Genomic DNA, 22,474 nt, shown 5'->3' on the forward strand with positions numbered 1-22,474 from the left:
TTGTTAGTATCTCTCTTTGAATTTGTACGGTGAAGTATTAGAAAAATCTCTTTTTTAAATAGTGTTATGAATTACTTTTTCTGTTTTCAAATACTTATTATATTTTGATTATAGTTATTATTTATTGTTTAAGCTTATTATATGTGTAACAAAAAATACAATTAAGTGAGATTTTGTTTGAATCATCTAAATGCATATTTTATAATATTAACTTTTTATAATTTTTAGATTTAGATATATATAATTATATTATACAATATAAATGGATTAGAGAATTCCAAATAACTCTTTTACGGAGCTCTTTCAAATGGAGCATTTTTACTTGTTAAATGTGATTTTATGACATTTAAAAAGATTTTATATTCAAATAATGTATGATAGCTATTCCAGGTATATTATATGCATTTTTCGTTTTCACTTGTATTAAATTTAACTTTTGCACTGTGTATCATCCAATATATTTTACATATTGTGAATGGTTGTGGATCGAGGGTTTGTAGTCCCAGGGGCATCAACTAATGAAGAAAATTTTGGCAAAATTTCATTTGTAAAATTAACAATTAATTTTTTAAATTTGAAGAAATGACAATTAGAAACACAATAAGTTTATCAAAATTATGATCTTATTCTTCAAAGAGTTTCTTGTAATTAAATAGAGTTTTCCAATAAAAGAATGTTAGTAATTAACATCTATCTTAAATATGCATTACCAGAATTAAAAACAATTTAAACTTATTAAATTCATCACTCTTTATTCAAAATAATGTAACTAGAGAAAAAGTTAAATATACTATAAAAATAATATGTATACTGTAAATAAATAGCGGATTGATCTTTTTTAGTTCACGTTCTTTATTAAGGTCGTATCACTGTGAGAAAACCTCAATTGGGTCAGCCTAAAGTATTTTAAGAAAAACTACTTGTACGAGTGTGAATTCAGTTTTCATTATTTTTTTAATGTTTTTTTTTTAATGAGCTGCTTGTATAAACCTGTCTTACGGTAAGACGGTCTCATACAAGACTTGCTAAAATTTTAAATACAAAATACCATAAAAGGAAATGAAACAAAATAATCAACTAACCTAATAAAAAATGGGACAAAATAAATGAATAAGACAAATTTACTAAAATGAGAGAGTATTTATCATTAAAAGACTTTAGTATTAATTTTACACTTTTCCTCTTATCAATAAAAAAGTGTACTTTGAATTTTTTTTTTAAAAGAACGCCTAAGGGCACGTGCCCCCGTAGGCCGCTACTTACATCCGTCACTGATTGTGAGTAATATATGAGAAAAAAACCCAGTCATTTGAGAACTTATATTATTCGTCTTATCTTATGTTTTCATTATATAAAATTTTTATAATTTGCAAATTATGGCCATCAAGTTTAGAGATTTTGCGAATTACAGCATCAAAGTTTTTATTTTTTTATTTTTTTATTTTTTTTTTACGAATAACAGTCATTAAAGTATCAAAATTTACACCATTTAAGCCAAATGACCTTTGACCAACCTAAAGTATCAAAATCTACATCATTCGCAAAAACAAATTTTGAGATTTTAATTCAAAAAAGCCCCAAATTTAAATTTTGTAATTCGCAAATTATTCTTTTTAATATTATAACTTTAAATATATAAGTGATCCAACAAATACATTAGATTTTGTGCCAAAAGGTTTGGGTGAAAATAATAAAAAAAAAAAAGAAATACATAATATAGGAGAAAAATTTCGTAGTAGACGCCGTGTTCCCCCCCAACCTCAACCTTGTTCATTTCTTTTTTATGTACTTATTTTTAGGTTATCACTTTTCAAATTCTCAATTTTTAGGCGATTTTCTTTTAAAATTTCTACCTTTTGAGTATTTTATAAAACATGAGTTTTCCTCGATCTTTTAAAGATTTTTACTATTTTTATCATCTTTTATAATTGATTTTTGCAAATATATAAATAAATAAATATATCAGGTGTCACACACTCACACTAGTCCTTTCATTTTAAATTAAAATAGAGAGAAAAATACTAAACCAAATAAAAAAAATTAAAAAGCTAACTGTAACACCTCGGCCCCTCGGACCGCTGGTGACTACTCTTGGAGACTGTAGACTAGCCCCACAAACCAACACAAATCTTTCCAGCGCACTTTGGCCTCACTCGTGCGCACCCGGGAAAACTTCCCAGGAGGTCACCCATCCTAAGGTTGTTTCCCACCAAGCACGCTTGACTGTGGAGTTCTTAGCAAATGGGCTCCCTAGAAAAAAAGATGCACCTTGTGGATATGAGTAATCTATCAATTCTTTTTCAAGCTAAATCTAGGGTATTACACTCATCCCCACTTAAGAATACAACGTCCTCGTTGGACCATAACTTCAGAATCTTTTCCCCCGCTAGGTGCACTGAACACTATCAGCCACGGTCGCAAGGTTGCTCTTATACCATTTGTAACACCCCGACCCCTCGGACCGCTGGTGACTACTCTTGGAGATTGTAGACTAGCTCCACAAACCAACACAAGTGATGTAAGTGTGATTAGGAAGAACACACTTAGATTTAAAAGTTTTTGATTTAAAAGAGTAGATAAGAAAGAATAGTAGAAGAATATTGATAAGAGCCAAATCACAAGAACAAACTCAATGATTTGGGGTTTTAGGCTAGAGACAAGACACACTCAATCTCCCCTAAGAATTAACACTCAAGACAAACTCAAAGTGATAATTGAAATTACTATTTCTTTGGACAAACACAAGAAGAAAAAGCAATGCATAAAACTCAAGGTTTATATTCTGAAACAAAATCTGAATTTTTTTGATTACAATACATTCCTTTATATAGGGTGAATACAAGATTTTAGAAGCATTCAAATACATCCCCTATTTCAGTCAATACATCCCCCTTTGTTGGTCAACAAATTCATGAATTAATTAGAGTTCATGTATCAAAATTCCTCTAGCAAATACAATGAACTTGCTGATTTCTAGAAACTAAGTTCATCCCCCCTTATACTAATGAAAATCAGCCCCAAAAACTCAAAATAAAAATAAAAATTAATATTCTGGACCAACATTGCATATTGATGCCACCCTTGCTCTTTTGTACCATTTATTTGTTATTCCATACTAAGCATGTGACAAATTCTGGTTTGCGAAAAAAAGAATTAAACCCGAGTTTCTCAAGAATTAAAGCAACGGGCTCATGAACACTCGATCTTGGATCATTTCCTCCTTCTTTTGAAGAGTTTGTCCTCAAACTTGAATCATCCAAATATGGTGACAAATCCCCCACAATGAAAGTAGCACTTACACCCATCAACTCATCAGGGAGTTCAATTTTATATGCGCTATCATTTACCCTTTCAAGAATTTTGAATGGACCATCAGATCTTGGCATAAGTTTATTTTTTCGAAGTTTGGGAAATCTCTCTTTTCTTAAATGTAACCACACCAAATCCCCAGGGTAAAATATGGGTTGTTTTCTTTTTTTGTTGGCTCTCTCTTGGTATTTTTTATTCATTTCCTCGATTTTTTTCTTCACTTGCTCACAGGTTTTTTGAAATGTTTCCACCCTTTTTTTTGCATCCCTTTCAACCATATCGCCCCTTACCAAAGGAATCAAATCAATGGGTACAAATGGATTCACTCCATAAACTACTTCAAAAGGAGAACGAGAAGTAGTCAAAGAATGAGCCCTATTGTAAGCAAACTCCGCATGGGCTAGTTTCACATCCCAATCTTTCTGCGTTTTGCTCACAAGACCACGTAACAAAGCACCCAAAGTTCTATTTGTCACCTCGGTTTGCCCATCAGTTTGGGGATGATGAGAGGTGCTAAATAACAACTTGGTACCAACGAACTTCCATAGGGTCCTCCAAAAGTGACTTAAAAACTTGGAGTCCCTATCTGAAACTATACTCCGAGGAATGTCATGAAGTTTGACGATTTCCTTGAAGTACAATTCAGCCACTTTTACAGCATCATCAGTTTTATTACAAGCTACAAAATGAGCCATTTTAGAAAATCTATCTACCACCACCATAATGCTATCTCTACCCCTTTGAGTTCGAGGCAGCCCAACAATAAAATCCATGCTAACACTTTCCCAAGGAACATCAGGAACTGGTAAAGGAGTATACAACCCTTTTGTGAAATGCCCTTTTGCCTTCTGACATGTTGCACATCTCTTCACCACTAAAGAAACATCTTTGATCATTCTTGGCCAATAGAAATGCTCACCCAGAATGTCAAGTGTTTTTTGTACCCCAAAGTGTCCAGCTAAACCTCCACTATGAGCTTCTCTCACCAATAATTCTCTAACACCACCCTTTGGCACACATAACTTGTTTCCCTTGAAAAGATAACCATCTTGCTCAACCTAATCTTTTGTTTGTTTTTCAAATTCACCAGCAAAATCAGGATCTTCTTTATAACACTCTTTGAGTTGTTCAAAACCCAGAATTTTTGCATCCACCATAGAAAGTAAGTAAGTGCGACGCGATAAAGCATCGGCCACAACATTACTCTTCCCATCTTTATACTTGGAACTAAAGGAAAATGATTGAAGAAACTCTACCCATTTTGCATGCCTCTTATTTAACTTTTGTTGCCCATGTATGAACTTTAAAGCCTCATGATCTGAATGAAGAACAAATGGTTTTGGCCTTAAGTAATGGGACCAATGATCAAGAGCTCTAACTATGGCATAAAACTCACGGTCGTAAGTAGAGTAGTTCATCTTAGCTCCATTTAATTTCTCACTAAAGTAACTCACAGGCCTTTTGTCTTGTATAAGGACAGCCCCTATTCCAACCCCACTTGCATCACACTCCACCTCAAACACCTTGTTAAAATCTGGAAGCACAAGTATTGGAGCAGTACAAAGCATGTTTTTCATCTTTTCAAAAGCATTTTGAGCACTTTCTCCTCACTCAAACTCTCCTTTTTTAGTTAACTCAGTGATGGGAGCCATAATAGTCGAGAAGTTTTTAATGAACCGCCTATAGAATGAAGCAAGCCCATGAAAACTCCTAACCTCATGCACATTGGTCGGAGCCAACCAAGACTTCACTGCCTCTATCTTTTCTGGGTCAACTCGTACTCCTTCTCCAGTCACAATGTATCCTAAAAACACCACACTAGGATTCATGAATACACATTTCTCAAGCTTCCCATACAACTTCACTTCTCTTAATTTTTCAAACAACTTCCTCAAATGTATCATATGATCTTCATTGTTTTTACTATACACCAAGATATCATCCAAGTAAACAACAACAAAATCATTGATAAAAGGACGGAGAACCTTATTCATCAATCTCATAAAAGAACTGGGAGCATTGCAAAGCCCAAAAGGCATCACTAACCACTCATACAACCCTTGTTTTGTTTTGAACGCTGTTTTCCATTCATCCCCTTCCCTTATTCTCATCTGATGATAACCACTTCTTAAGTCTATTTTGGAAAAGACTAAGGCTCCACTCAACTCATCCAACATGTCTTGCAACCTAGGCATTGGAAAACGGTATTTGATGGTAATGTTATTAATGGACCGACTATCTACACACATTCTCCAAGTCCCATCTTTTTTTGGCACCAACAGAGCAGGAACGGCACACGGACTAAGACTTTCTCTCACATAACCCCTTTCAATCAACTCATTCACCTGCCTCTCCTTACTTTCCTGTGGGTTGCATCTATAAGCAGCTTTGTTTGGCAAAGGTGCTCCAGGAATTAAGTCAATGGCGTGCTCAATGCCTCTAATTGGAGGGAGGCCTTTGGGCAAGTCATCGGGGAACACATCTTTGTACTCTTCTAATAACTCTTTTAGGGATGATGAGTTATCACAAGAAGTACTCTTGGTATCTTTGGCCCTTACAACCAAAGCATACCCTCCACCATGCTCTTCCACTATTTTCTCAAATTCATTACAAGTTACAAGATAGTTGCTTTTTTTCTTTTCTTTTTTTGCAACTTTAGGGGGTAAAGGAATTAATTTAACTTTTCTACCATCCCTAGTGGTTACAAGATATTCATTACTCTTACCTTTGTGCTCCGAGTTGTGATCAAACTGCCACGGTCTTCCTAGCAACAAATGACAAGCATCCATCGGTAGCACATCACACCACCTTTCATCTTCAAAGCCTCCATGTAACACCCCGATATTTTTTCCGATATATTAAATGATTTGCTAATAATAATAATAATAATATTATTATTATTATTATTATTATTATTATTCTTTTTAGAAAAAAATATATTTCTTTTTATTATTTATTTTGTTAGTAGGTTAAATCATGAGACTTCAACTTTTAAGGCAATTAAAACCATTTTAAGTCCAAACCTTTTTCCTAATCTATCTTTAATTCAAAAAAAAAAAATAAATAAATAAAAATAAGGGATGTGAAGAGTTGGCCGGCCATATGGGGTAAGTTGAGGGATTTGTAACCTCTTGAAGAATATTGAAAGATTAATTGAAAGATTAAGAATTATTGCCTTGCATAATTGTTTCCTTAATTTCCTTAATTTCTTTATTTCCTTAATCTCCTAATTTCCTTACATCTTTTCACTCCAAACCATTTGCAAGTAAGAAAAACACTCCCAAAACCCTCAAATTCCCATGCCTAATCCTCCATTGATTCATCAATTTTGGTGTTTTGTTCTTGAGCAATTGTGAGTAATCCTTAATCTAGTTTTTATTTTTAAGTTTTAATTTAAATTTCTATGATTTTTATGTGTGTTATTTTATAGTTTATGATTTGTTCATGATTTAAAATTCATGTGTGGAAGTATGATGTTTTTCTATCTAAATTAATGTATGGTTTTTTTTTTAGGGTTTTAGATATGTTTACATGTGTGTGAAGAATTGTTTGATGAATGATTGAAAAAAAAATTATATATACATAAAAAAAAATGGTTGCTCATATAAAAAAATGTATGTGGTGATGGAAATTTATTTTTATTTTTATTGATTAATAGAAGGAATTTATAATGTTGGTAGAGAAATATACGTGTATATATGTGATATGTTTGTGTGTGTATATTTGTGTAAAAAGAATTATTTTTGAAAAAAATATATATATAATTAATTAAAATTTATTTTGTATATGATCATGAAAATTACGTAAATTTTATTGTTTAGATTTAATAGGAAATAAAGCATTGAAATTTATATTTTTGTGATAAAAAAAATGAAATCCCGTAGGTTTTGAAAATGGTGAAAAAAATGTGTTTTGGAACATTTTTTGGCTTTGAAATTAAGTTAAAAATACTTATACTATGTTATAAATTATGAAAATTGGTACCCGGGGGTTTTGACGCCTTCCGGACGTAACGGTGAAGTCGGTTTTTCAGTTTGACAGTTTTAAGTTGAGTTTCTGGACAGATTGTATAGGCTGTCCGGTTTTGTGTATATACCATGTTATAGTATGTGATGGATGTTCATGTTGTGTGTAGTGTTCTAGGTATGGATGTGATTGTATATGTGTGTTATGGATGATTTGAGGAAAATGTGTATGTGTGCTTATTTCCCGAATACGATTGAACCTTGTAGGAAGTCGATTCGTGACCGGGAATTGATTAAGACGCTTGTGAGTTGGTTATCTTGCTTAAGGTATGTACACGCAGCGTGGTTCGCATTAGTCCGATGTATCATATAATAAGGGTATACAAAAGTAAAGCATGGATATATAGTACTGATAATGTTACCTTTCGAATCAATAATTTTTTTATACATTGTTTTGATAAGCAGAGGTAGTATGACCTCACTAACTTTAAAGTGGACGTAGTATGACGTCAATTGGTGGAAAAGAATTACTCGCGGTTTATGAGGGCATTATGAGCCACCGCGGGGGTATGCATACTTAACCATAGGCACCGAAGTAAGGCGAGTGTCTATGGTAGAGACTTGCTTAGGGGTTAGCTCCCCCTAATGTATTGTCTCACTTATGGAGTTTGGAGTGTACCGGCAGTATGGCTGGATAGTACAGCAGTATGGCTGACTAACCTTTACATGAAAATAGTTATTCTTAATAAGCATGATCGAAGAAGGTTCTGTAAATTGTCAGCTAATAAATTAAAACTTTCTCTTGTGTTATTATTTATTTGGTATGCGACGTTTGCTGACGTGTACTTTTGGTCTTAACGACCCTGCGATGATGTTGTTTCCTATCTGGGCAATGACTAGCAGTAAGTTAAGTTGCAGGTCTGGGGAGTGAGGATTGTCCCTTGAAGAAATAAATTATTAGGGTAGAGAAGTCTTAATAAGAACTTCAAAATTTAGTTTAAAGAACATAGTGTTTTTATGAGGCGACTTTCGTTCTCAAGTTGTAATAAGTAGATTTAACTTTTCGTTCTTATCCGCTGCTAAGAATTTCTTATTATCTAGTAGTTCTTAATAACGCTAATAGAACTCGATCCGCACGTTTTCCTTAACTTCAAAACCGTTTTAAACTATTTTCTAACATCCCGGTTTGACTCGGATTATAGTTGTCTCGTTTTTAAAAGGTCATCTTCTCGTTTCGTACGACCTGAGTTATTCCGAGATGTTACAACTGGTATCAGAGCGGGAGTTTTATTTAGTGTTGTTTATCTGTACTGATAGCCTAACGTAGAAAAAAAAAAATTGACGAGAGTAAAAGGGGTAGACATTAAGGGGATATGATGTGTTGTGCTTGGTGTCTTTAAGCATGATGTCATGGATAACTTTGATGTGTGCATGATCGGATTTATGTGTTTATATCTCTGATGCTTTGAATTATCTATCTTTGTCTTATCTCAGAAATTAATTGTCTTGTTTTCTTTCTTTGTGAGTCAGGAAGTTCGATTATTACTTTCTTTCATGGATAAAGGAAAAAGTCCGGCCGAAGAGGGAATTAATACCCGAGAGGAACCCTGGAGAGCTTTAGTTAATGCCCCAGCCTGGGCAGAAATAGAGGCTCTGGGAATTTGGGATAGAAAAGAGGGGGAAAGTGATTTGGATTACACCCGACGAATGGAAATGATCTACAAAAAGTCCAAAATAGTGTATGAAAGAATAATGGAGGAGGAGATGATTGCACTGAAAGAGAGGAGTGACCAGTTTCACCTAGAGATTGACAGAAGGGTGAGAGCAGTGCAAATTGAGGGTCGGGACGGAGTTGACGTTCCAGAACCTAGTGGGGCAAGGAGAGATAATAATGAGGAGGATGTTCCCGTAGTAAACCCAAACTCAGTGCCATTTATAATCTTCGATGAGTTGGATTTCGAGAGGGATCCCGAGGAGGATCCAGAAGAGGACCCGGAGGAGGACCACGATGAGGACCCAGAAGAGGAATTTGAGGAGGATTTCGAAGAAAATTCTGATGAGGAGCAGGGAGAATTCATGGAGGAGGATTCTTTAGGAGTGGTAGAAGAGCCTGATGAGGATAACTTAGGAGATGGATATAATGCTGATGAGGAAAGGGAAATAGCTGATAGAGATGAAATTTTGAGCGATACTGATAGCGAAGTAGTTATTCTAGGGGGTTGTCCGGTGAGGCGAGAAGATCTCATGAGTGAGGAAGAAAGTGAGATAATGATGTGGGAGGAGGAACCACCTGAGCCAATAATTGTAGAGCTTTCTGATTCCGTAGCGCGACTTACTATGAGTGATTCCTTATCTGTAGGAACCCCTTCTGATTCCGATAGCGCGTCTAGCGATGACTCTGATGATGCTGATTTTGACCCTGATCAATACATGGAGGATCGAGACCGTATGGATGCGTCGCCTTTATTTGCCTGATTGTTTTTATTTTATTTGATTATGCATGTGTACGAGTTCGTATGTCTAGTCCCTTAGTAGAATAATTGTGAACAATTTTGTTGGTTAAATGATTTGGTTGTTTATCTCGGACTTTTGTAGTATTTGAACAATGATTATGTGGGAATCTAGACCCAATTATTTCTTTTAGATTGGAATTATATGGTATTATTGTTTTGAATTTGAATTTTGTTTTTAAAAGAATAAACATTAGTAAGTAGAATCGATTCAGTATTGTATTTATGGAAAAAAAAATGAATAGATTTGATTATAGACTCATTGTTCAACTTTTTTTTTTTTCCTTTAGGGCTACTACCTTGTTTATTTTAGAACTATAACAGAATGAGTTTTTCTCCTTAACCACAAACGCTGTAGTAATGTATTTACATACCTTGTTTAACCTAATGCAGTATACCTGCCATCATGCCACCCTTTTTGAAAAGGTCCGTGTCAAGAGGAAACTCTGATCGCGTGCTTCGAAACCTAGTTAAGGCCCTAGCTGGTGCAAGGAATCCGAGACCGAAATCCTTGGAGGAAAAGGCTTCGTCAATTAGTAAGAGAATAGCCCAGAGTAAACCCTCGACTTATAGTGGAAAAGGTGAACCTTCTATGTTGGAAAACTGGCTGAGAGAATTTGACAAGCTTTTTAGCGTGGTGAGATGTCCTGCTGAGCTCATGGTTGACCAAGCCGCGTTTTTCCTAGTGGAAGACGCTGACTATTGGTGGACACATAGTAAGATGAGGTTGATATCCGAAAACGACGGTGACTTAAGCTGGGAAGGATTTAAGGGGGCGTTAAGGGACCAATTTTATCCGCCTCATGTTAGGAAGGACAAATCAAATGAGTTTGCTAGGTTCGAAATGGGAAACCTAACTGTGGATGAATATTATCAGAAATTTATGGAGTACTTAAAGTTTTGCCCTGAGGATGTCCCAACTGAGGGAAAGAAAATTCAGCGTTTTGAGTTAGGCCTATCCTATGAGATCCAAAAACACATTGAGACTGATAGATATGATACGTTAGATCAGCTATACAAGAGAGTTGCGCAGATTGGAAATGTTATCAGGAAAGAAAAAGAGAAGTTGGGCCATAGCGGAGAAAAGAGAAAAGAACCCGTGTTTCAGAATGATACGAATGCGAGTAATCAAGTCCAAAATCAATTTAAGAAGCACAAACCGTTTGGAGGCTTTCAGGAGAAAGGTTTCCATTCTGGTCAAAACAGCAAGAATGGGGGAAATTCGAGACTAGAGGCTAGAATGCAGAAGCCTTTGTATGATCGCAATGGGAAGGAAAGAATCTTCAATTGTAGGAGATGCCAAAAGAATCACCCAGGAAGGGACTGCCGGGGGGCGTTAGTGGACTGTTCTTACTGTGGTAAGCCGGGCCATAGAATGTACGAGTGTTATACTCGCATGGGACAACAAGAGTTGCAAGGGGGAAATCATAGAGGCTCCCAAAAACAACGTCTCTTTAACGGACGGAGCGGTAATGAAGCTGGAAGGGGAAACCACAATGATGGAAGTTTTGGCCAAAACTTAGGAGGTGCCTCAAACCCTAGGTTTTCGGGAAATAACTCCGGTGTTCAGCAACGACCGGGAAATGCTAGAAACGAGAATTTCTTTTCAAGCCAACGTGGTAATCAAGGAGGTGTTATTACTTCGACCCTGAACGACGGCAGGCTTTCAGCAGTTAACTCGAGGGAGGCAGCACAGGCGTCGGATGTGATCATAGGTACGTTTTGTATTAATACAAAATCCGTTAAAGTACTTTTTGTTTCTGGTGCATCGTACTCGTTTGTTTCAAAGTCTAGAGTTAAGGATTTAGAATTGGAGAACCCTGAGGAAACATCTTTTTCAGTCTCTACTCCTTCTGGGAAGACTTTTCATTGTGATACGTTGTTCCGTGAAGTGCCGGTTAAGATAGGGAAAGTAAAATTTCCAAGTAATTTATTTTCTCTAGAAATGGATGATTTAAATGTAATACTTGGGATGGATTAGCTAAGTAGATACAAAGCGATAATAGATTGTGAAGAACAGTCAGTGACTTTAAGTGGACCTAGGGGGGAGAAGGTTAAATATAGGAGTTTTCCTAAGGGACCGAGGATAAAAATTGTATCGTCATTGAAGGTCAGGAAGTTAATCAAACAAGGGCAACCGTGGTTTCTGTGTAATATAAGTCAAGTAGGGGAGCGGGAGTTGCAGCTTGAGAACATTCCAGTAGTCTGTGATTTTAGAGATGTTTTTCCAGAAGAACTTCCTGGTATGCCGCCAAGAAGGGATGTGGATTTCTCGATTGATTTAATCCCTGGGATAGGGCCAATTTCAAAAGCTCCTTACCGAATGGCCCCAAAGGAGATGGAAGAATTAAAAGTTCAATTCGAGCAGTTGTTAGAGAAGGGTTATATAAGACCCAGTGTGTCGCCTTGGGGAGCCCCAGTGTTGTTTGTAAGGAAAAAGGACGGAACGATGCGTCTCTGTATTGATTACAGAGAACTTAATAAGGTCACTGTTAAGAATAAGTACCCATTACCACGGATCGATGATCTTTTTGATCAGTTGCAAGGGGCAGGAGTCTTTTCCAAGATTGATCTGCGGTCAGGGTATCATCAGTTACGTATCAAGGAGGAGGATATTAGTAAATCAGCTTTTAGAACCAGATACGGACATTTCGAATTTACCGTGATGCCTTTTGGGTTGACCAACGCACCTGCAGCATTTATGGGGTTAATGAATCGGGTTTTTAACGCGTACCTCGATAAGTGTGTGGTGGTGTTCATTGATGATATTTTGGTATATTCCAAGAACCAAGAAGAACATCGAGAGCATTTAAGGATAGTCTTGCAGATTCTGCGAGAGAATCAGTTGTATGCTAAGTTTTCAAAGTGTGAATTTTGGTTAGAGCAAGTGGCTTTTCTGGGTCACATTGTTTCTAAGGAAGGAATTTCCGTTGATCCAGCAAAAGTAGCAGCTGTTCGGGATTGGTCTACACCTCGGAATGTTATAGATATCCGGAGTTTCTTGGGGTTAGCAGGATACTATCGTCGTTTTGTGAAGGACTTTTCTCGCATCGCTCGTCCACTGACAGCCTTGATGAAGAAGGAAAAGAAGTTCGAATGGACTGAGGAGTGTGAGAAGGCATTTCAGTTATTGAAGGAGAAGTTAACTACAGCCCCTGTGTTGACCTTACCTGATCCATCTTTGGAATACTCCGTCTACAGTGACGCTTCCAAACATGGATTAGGTTGTGTTTTAATGCAAGATAGGAAAGTGGTGGCGTATGCTTCACGTCAACTAAGGACTCACGAGGTGAATTATCCAACACATGACTTGGAGTTAACGGCTGTGGTTTTCGCATTGAAAATCTGGCGACATTATCTTTATGGTGTCAAATGCAAGGTCTTTACGGATCATAAAAGCTTGCAATTTTTGTTCACTCAATCCGAGTTGAATTTGCGTCAACGACGTTGGTTAGAACTTATCAGTGATTATGATTTGGAGATTTCATATCACGAAGGCCGTGCGAATGTAGTCGCTGATGCTTTGAGCAGGAAATCGAAGCATTCAGTCTCAGCGTTAATAACCTCTGAGGAGTTGTGTAAGGAGTTTGGGAGAATGAACTTGGAGATAATCCAAGAAGGGGAATTGGAAGCCAGGTTGAGTGCCTTGTCTATTCAACCTACCTTTTTCGAAGAGATTATGGCTAAGCAACTGGAAGACCCAAAGTTCATAAAACTTCGGGAGCAGATCAGTGAAGGGAAAGCTGAAGGTTTTACAATTCATGAGGACGGTAGTCTTCGTTTTAAAGGACGGTGGTGTGTGCCGGATGGGTGTGACTCCTTGAAGGAAAAATTATTGAACGAAGCTCATTATTCTAGATACTCGGTTCATCCTGGTGGGGATAAGATGTATCAAGATTTAAAATGCATGTTTTGGTGGTCTGGTATGAAAAAGAATATTGCTGAGTTTGTTTCCAAGTGTTTAACGTGTCAAAAGGTTAAGAGTGAACATCGAAGACCAGCTGGGTTACTGCAACCTCTGGAAGTCCCGGTATGGAAGTGGGATGACATATCTATGGATTTCGTGTTAGGGTTGCCACGAACTAAGGCTGGTAATGATACTCTTTGGGTGATTGTGGATAGGCTTACTAAGTCTGCAAGGTTTATTCCGATGAACTGTAAGTGGGATATGGAACAACTTGCTCGTGCCTATATTAGATACGTTGTTCGATATCACGGAATACCTCGTACTATTGTCTCCGATCGTGATACTCGATACTTGTCACATTTTTGGAAGTCATTACAACAGGCTTTGGGAACCACTCTTCTTCATAGCACGTCTTTTCATCCTATGACGGATGGTCAGACTGAACGTGTCAATCAGATACTAGAAGACATGTTGAGAGCAATAGCCATGGAATGGCAAGGTTCATGGGATGAACATTTGGATGTAGTGGAATTCTCTTATAATAACAGTTATCAGGCAACAATTCAAATGGCTCCGTTTGAAGCACTTTATGGTCGTAAGTGTCGTAGTCCTGTATGTTGGGATGATTTTACTGAATCTGTCACCTTAGGACCTGATATGCTTGTGCAAATGACTGAGAAAGTAAAGTTAATTCGTGATAAAATGAAGGCAGCCCAGGATAGACAAAAATCGTACGCCGATCTCCGACGTCGGCCTGATGAGTACGAAGTGGGCGACAAAGTTCTACTCCGTCTGTCTCCGATGAGAGGTGTGGTTCGTTTTGGTGCTCGTGGGAAGTTAAGCCCGCGTTTCATTGGTCCCTATGATATTGTGGAGCGGATTGGGAAGTTAGCTTACCGGTTAGCGTTACCTAATGCGCTGGGTAAAGTTCATGACGTTTTTCATATCTCCCAGTTAAAACGTTATGTTGCGGCTTCTTCGCATGTCTTAGACCTGGAACCGTTAGAACTTGATGAAAGCTTCACCTATGAAGAGCAACCTGTTCAGATTTTAGATAGAAAGGTTCGCAGTACTCGGCGAAAAGATGTTGCAATGGTTAAGGTTCTATGGTCAAATCATCGGTCACAAGAGGCAACTTGGGAAACAGAAGCTTCAATGCGAGAGAAGTATCCGCATCTTTTTCCTCAGGTTAGTAAGTTACGGGGACGTAAATTTTTAAGGGGGGTAGGAAGCGGTAGAATTTTGCGCGCTTTGAGGTTTATTTTGATCTATTTCTTTTGTTGTGTGCTTGTTTTGTCGTTTTTTATGTGTGTGATTGTTGTGTGTTTTGTGTTTGATTGTTGTGTGTTGTGTTTGTACGTTGAGGTTTTGGGGTCAAAACCTTTTTAAGGGGGGTAGTCCGTAACACCCCGATATTTTTTCCGATATATTAAATGATTTGCTAATAATAATAATAATATTATTATTTTTATTATTATTATTATTCTTTTTAGAAAAAAATATATTTCTTTTTATTATTTATTTTGTTAGTAGGTTAAATCACGAGACTTCAACTTTTAAGGCAATTAAAACCATTTTAAGTCCAAACCTTTTTCCTAATCTATCTTTAATTCAAAAAAAAAATAAATAAATAAAAATAAGGGATGTGAAGAGTTGGCCGGCCATATGGGGTAAGTTGAGGGATTTGTAACCTCTTGAAGAATATTGAAAGATTAATTGAAAGATTAAGAATTATTGCCTTGCATAATTGTTTCCTTAATTTCCTTAATTTCTTTATTTCCTTAATCTCCTAATTTCCTTACATCTTTTCACTCCAAACCATTTGCAAGTAAGAAAAACACTCCCAAAACCCTCAAATTCCCATGCCTAATCCTCCATTGATTCATCAATTTTGGTGTTTTGTTCTTGAGCAATTGTGAGTAATCCTTAATCTAGTTTTTATTTTTAAGTTTTAATTTAAATTTCTATGATTTTTATGTGTGTTATTTTATAGTTTATGATTTGTTCATGATTTAAAATTTATGTGTGGAAGTATGATGTTTTTCTATCTAAATTAATGTATGGTTTTTTTTTTAGGGTTTTAGATATGTTTACTTGTGTGTGAAGAATTGTTTGATGAATGATTGAAAAAAAAATTATATATACATAAAAAAAAATGGTTGCTCATATAAAAAAATGTATGTGGTGATGGAAATTTATTTTTATTTTTATTGATTAATAGAAGGAATTTATAATGTTGGTAGAGAAATATACATGTATATATGTGATGTGTTTGTGTGTGTACATTTGTGTAAAAAGAATTATTTTTGAAAAAAATATATATATAATTAATTAAAATTTATTTTGTATATGATCATGAAAATTATGTAAATTTTATTGTTTAGATTTAATAGGAAATAAAGCATTGAAATTTATATTTTTGTGATAAAAAAAAAATGAAATCCCGTAGGTTTTGAAAATGGTGAAAAAAATGTATTTTGGAACTTTTTTGGCTTTGAAATTAAGTTAAAAATACTTATACTATGTTATAAATTATGAAAATTGGTACCCGGGGGTTTTGACGCCTTCCGGACGCAACGGTGAAGTCGGTTTTTCAGTTTGACAGTTTTAAGTTGAGTTTCTGGACAGATTGTATAGGCTGTCCGGTTTTGTGTATATACCATGTTATAGTATGTGATGGATGTTCATGTTGTGTGTAGTGTTCTAGGTATGGATGTGATTGTATATGTGTGTTATGGATGATTTGAGGAAAATGTGTATGTGTGCTTATTTCCCGAATACGATTGAACCTTGTAGGAAGTCGATTCGTGACCGGGAATTGATTAAGACGCTTGTGAGTTGGTTATCTTGCTTAAGGTATGTACACGCAGCGTGGTTCGCATTAGTCCGATGTATCATATAATAAGGGTATACAAAAGTAAAGCATGGATATATAGTACTGATAATGTTACCTTTCGAATCAATAATTTTTTTATACATTGTTTTGATAAGCAGAGGTAGTATGACCTCACTAACTTTAAAGTGGACGTAGTATGACGTCAATTGGTGGAAAAGAATTACTCGCGGTTTATGAGGGCATTATGAGCCACCGCGGGGGTATGCATACTTAACCATAGGCACCGAAGTAAGGCGAGTGTCTATGGTAGAGACTTGCTTAGGGGTTAGCTCCCCCTAATGTATTGTCTCACTTATGGAGTTTGGAGTGTACCGGCAGTATGGCTGGATAGTACAACAGTATGGCTGACTAACCTTTACATGAAAATAGTTATTCTTAATAAGCATGATCGAAGAAGGTTCTGTAAATTGTCAGCTAATAAATTAAAACTTTCTCTTGTGTTATTATTTATTTGGTATGCGACGTTTGCTGACGTGTACTTTTGGTCTTAACGACCCTGCGATGATGTTGTTTCCTATCTGGGCAATGATTAGCAGTAAGTTAAGTTGCAGGTCTGGGGAGTGAGGATTGTCCCTTGAAGAAATAAATTATTAGGGTAGAGAAGTCTTAATAAGAACTTCAAAATTTAGTTTAAAGAACATTTGGTTTTTATGAGGCGACTTTCGTTCTCAAGTTGTAATAAGTAGATTTAACTTTTCGTTCTTATCCGCTGCTAAGAATTTCTTATTATCTAGTAGTTCTTAATAACGCTAATAGAACTCGATCCGCACGTTTTCCTTAACTTCAAAACCGTTTTAAACTATTTTCGAACATCCCGGTTTGACTCGGATTATAGTTGTCTCGTTTTTAAAAGGTCATCTTCTCGTTTCGTACGACCCGAGTTATTCCGAGATGTTACACTCCAATAGAATAAGAGACTAGAGCTTGTTTCTTCACCTTTATGCCAGTGCTATCATTCAACCAATTCAGCTTGTAAGGTTCTTCATGATCTCTAGTAATCAACTTTAACTTATTCACAGCCTCTGATGAAATTACATCGGTTTGAGCACCACTATCAACAATCACATTGCAAGTCTTCTCACCAATCTTGCATCTAGTATGAAACAAATTATTCCTTTGCCTCAAATCAGATTGTGGTTCACTAAGCAACACTTTTCTCACAACCATCATGTTAAATTCGTCCTCCGGTTGTATTTCTTCATCAAATTCATCCTCTGAATCTACCACTTCCTCAACCACAAAGTTATACCTTTGTTCTTCTTCATCCATGATAGCACACTGAGTAGCGGTCAGAACAGCTTTGCTAGGGCATTCACTAGCAATGTGTCCTCTTCCATGACACTTAAAACATTTCCTCCTTGTAGCAAATTCACTAGGAGTAACCACAGCCTTTTCTTTCTTTGCCTCATATTTCAGACCAGAAGGGGTTGCTTTACTTTGAAAGGTACTCTCTTTTGAGTATGATGGAGTATATTTTGAAGTGTTTTTATAAGGCACTCTCGGCCTTTCTTTTTCCTTTTCTTCCTTGGCTTGATTTTCAAATTTCAAAGCCAATTTGCACACATCACTAAAAGAAGTGTAGTGAGTGACTTCAACTTTTCTACTGATTGTCTTTGACAATCCCTTCACAAATCGAGCAATTTTAAAAGCTTCCTTCTCTTGCAAATCACATATTAAGCAAAGCTTTTCAAATTCTTTTAGATAATCTTCCACACTCATGCCATCATCTTGTGAAAGATGTGTTAATTTCAAATACTGTTCTTGCTCATATTCTTTGCTCACCCACTTATCTTTCATCTTTTTTTTTAATTTTTCCCATGAATCGACTTTTTCTTTTCCGGCTCTTCTCCTATTTGCCTTAAAATTGTCATACCATAAGGCAGCAAGTTTTGTAAATTTAAGCACAGCAAGCTTAAATTTTTTTCTATCATCATAACCCTTGTATTCAAACACAGTTTCTATTTGTCTTAGCCAATCAAGGAATGATTCGCTATCATGACCTCCATCAAACTCCGGGAGATCAATTTTCAATCCTCTATCTTCATCAAATGCACGAGAATTTCCTACACCACTACCATCTCCTTCCTCGATCTCATTGACTTTATTAGATGTTTTCAACAACAACTCGCCTATAGCATTCATTTGGATATTTTGTCGTTCTTTTTCCGCATCTATTTCTTCATTTTTTCTCTCCAATTTCTCCAATTTTTCTGTTATGATACGTAACATATCAGCAAGATCTCCATTTGCGCCCATTTTTTTTTTGTTTTGTTTTTTTTTTTTTTTTTTATAACACCCTTTCGATCCACCAAAAGCTTCTGATACCAAATGATGTAAGTGTGATTAGGAAGAACACACTTAGATTTAAAAGTTTTTGATTTAAAAGAGTAGATAAGAAAGAATAGTAGAAGAATATTGATAAGAGCCAAATCACAAGAACAAACTCAATGATTTGGGGTTTTAGGCTAGAGACAAGACACACTCAATCTCCCCTAAGAATTAACACTCAAGACAAACTCAAAGTGATAATTGAAATTACTATTTCTTTGGACAAACACAAGAAGAAAAAGCAATGCATAAAACTCAAGGTTTATATTCTGAAACAAAATCTGAATTTTTTTGATTACAATACATTCCTTTATATAGGGTGAATACAAGATTCTAGAAGCATTCAAATACATCCCCTATTTCAATCAATACATCCCCCTTTGTTGGTCAACAAATTCATGAATTAATTAGAGTTCATGTATCAAAATTCCTCTAGCAAATACAATGAACTTGCTGATTTCTAGAAACTAAGTTCATCCCCCCTTATACTAATGAAAATCAGCCCCAAAAACTCAAAATAAAAATTAAAATTAATATTCTGGACCAACATTGCATATTGATGCCACCCTTGCTCTTTTGTACCATTTATTTGTTATTCCATACTAAGCATGTGACAAATTCTGGTTTGCGAAAAAAAGAATCAAACCCGAGTTTCTCAAGAATTAAAGCAACGGGCTCATGAACACTCGATCTTGGATCAACAAGTCTTTCCAGCGCACTTTGGCCTCACTCGTGCGCACCCGGGAAAACTTCCCAGGAGGTCACCCATCCTAAGATTACTCTCCACCAAGCACGCTTAACTGTGGAGTTCTTAGCAAATTGGCTCCCTAGAAAAGAAGATGCACCTTGTTAATATGAATTGTCTATCAATTTTTTTTCAAGCTAAATCTGGGGTATTACACTAACACACATCCTTGAAATCCATGTGTACTCCAACCACATACACACGCCTCCTCTTACCTGAAACATCTTCCTCGCAACCTCTATCCCCTGAAACCCTTAGTTACATTAGTAAACGTAAAAGAACCCCTGAAATTTAGCGAGAACTCACAACTATTCAAAAGTGATAATGGCGGTGGATATGAAATTAGGGATTAGTGGTGTTGGTGATGATAATGGCGGCAACAAGTTAGGTTAAGTGGTGTTTGTGTTGAGGTACAAGGGTAAAAGTGGTTGTAGTCATAGCTGATTGGTTGTGCAATCAATGGTGGTGTGATTCTATGTTTGGATGAGAGGGGGAGGGTGCACACTATAAGGAAAACCATTTTAGCAACATAAAAGTCATTGCTAAAAATAGATTTTTATTGCTAAACGTACAATTTGCTAACGACTTTAGTTATTGTGGGTATGGCCGTAGCCAAAGGTTTTGACAACAACTTACATAGTTGCAATAGTTTGATAGTTCTCGCAAGGACTTTTATTTTAGCAAAAAAAATGTCGTTGCAATTCATACAACCCTTTTTACAACGAGAAAAAGTTATTGTCAAACCGTTTGCATTTTTTGCCACAACTTTTATCGTTGTAAATATCTATTTTTCATAATGTAACATAAGTTGTTGCAATACAAGATATTATATGTTTTGTAACGATCCAATTGTAGGGAGACGTAGTGGTTTAAGGAAAAGATGGGAGCGACTAACGTGGGGAAGGTAAGACGCGACATAGAGGGTGGTCGGTGGGGGAACAAAGAACGAGGTGTTTTCTTTTTCATTTTTTAGGTAAAAGTGTCAAAAGGTACTTACTAAAAAAAATTTTCAAAATTACCTAATAAAAAAAGTTTTGTCAAAAAATACCTAACAAAATTTTTTCTTTTCCAAAAGTACCAATTAACGTTTTCATTCAGTTGACCATCAAATATAACAGTTGACTGGTCAAAATCAAAAAATTTTCTTCCTCATTTTCAATTTTTTCCAATTCAATTTTCTCACTTGTCTTCTTTCTCTACTTTTTACTCAAAATCGAAGTTAAATTGGAAAAGAAATTGAAGATGAGAAAAAAAAATTTTCGATTTTGACCAGTCAACTGTTATATTTAACGGTCAACTGAAGGAAAACGTTACTTCGTACTCTTTGGAAAAGAAAAAATTTTGTTAGGTATTTTTTGAAAAAACTTTTTTTATTAGGTACCTTTTAGGGAAAAAAATAATTATTAGGTACATTTTTAACACTTTTTTTTTATTGTAAAACAAGTTTAAAAAGGAAAAATCTAAAAAAACCTTTTTAAGTGGTTACAAGACCTTCAAAACAAATTCGTGGGCAAAAGTCAGACTTTTAAAAACAAAAACAAATAAATGAGAAATTTAAAAAAAAAAAAAAAAACCACCCAACTGAGGGGGTTTTAAAAAGTAAAATTTTCTATTTTTTATGGTGTTGATCCATTACTAATTCATTCCATAAAAATTGATACATTTAACTCACTAATATGATAAAGAAATCTTTATGGAATATAAGAAGTATAATACAACAAAATAAATGAGAACAATAAAAAGTAGTAATATCAATTAAAGAGAAATAAAATTACAAGCGAAAGTAAGAATATTTGATATGAATTGATTTAAATATGCTATTGAAAATATTATTTTAAAAAGTCATATATTATTATGAATGAAAATATGCATGATTTTCAGTAACAAAACCTAAAAGGATACAAGAAATAGAGCTTAATTTAGAAAAGTAATGACCAATGACAGAAGCAACATTAATTATTTAAATTTTTAATAAAGGGTCGGAAGTAGTGGAGAAATTAAGAATCCAATAATGGAGGAAGATGGACCAGCTGGTTTGTGGTGAATTCCATTAATTTAGATTGAATAATTATTGGATTTGAATATAATCATAATTCAAAGGAATATTTGGATCAAATAATTTCAATGATGCGTATGCTTAGTATGTAATACGTCCTACTTTATTTTAAAAATAAATTCCAATTTTCGATTTTTTTTATATAACCGTCAAAATGGGCATCATGCTTTCTTTAGAGCATGTGCCATGTAATTATGGAAATTGGAAAGCCTCCCAAAACATTTGGGTAAAGGCTCCCAATCCAAATCTTTACAAGTTTGTATTGACCTCAATAATGGAAAATTTGAAGTAAAATAAGCAAATAAATATAAAGAAATCTTAAAATAGGGATTAGGAAAACTTATTTTCCAAAATAAATATTTTTAGTCCAACGCTAAGGTATGGAGTTTGTTTGATGTTAGTAACACCGGACAATTACTAAAACTAAGTAAAAAAGAGTGAGGCAAGTAATCCCCCGCTCTTACTAACAGCGGGTGATTGTTTTCCCATATACCTTAACAAATTTTTTTATTCGTATATGGTCCGCTGTTACTAACAGCGGCCGATTACTTCAATTGAGTTAAAAAGTCAGCCTAAAAATTGTCTGCTTTTACTAACAGCGAACAAACTCTATACCTTAGCATTAGGCTAAAAGTGCTAATTTTGGGAAATAAGTTTTCCCAATGCTTATTTTGAGATTTTTTTGTATAATTTTGCTTATTTTGTTCAAATTTTCTAAATAATAAGGGATTAGGATGTGATAGCAATATGGCTTATGG

The sequence above is a fragment of the Amaranthus tricolor genome, chromosome 16 (assembly GCF_026212465.1).
Source record: "Amaranthus tricolor cultivar Red isolate AtriRed21 chromosome 16, ASM2621246v1, whole genome shotgun sequence".
Lineage (NCBI taxonomy): Eukaryota > Viridiplantae > Streptophyta > Magnoliopsida > Caryophyllales > Amaranthaceae > Amaranthus > Amaranthus tricolor.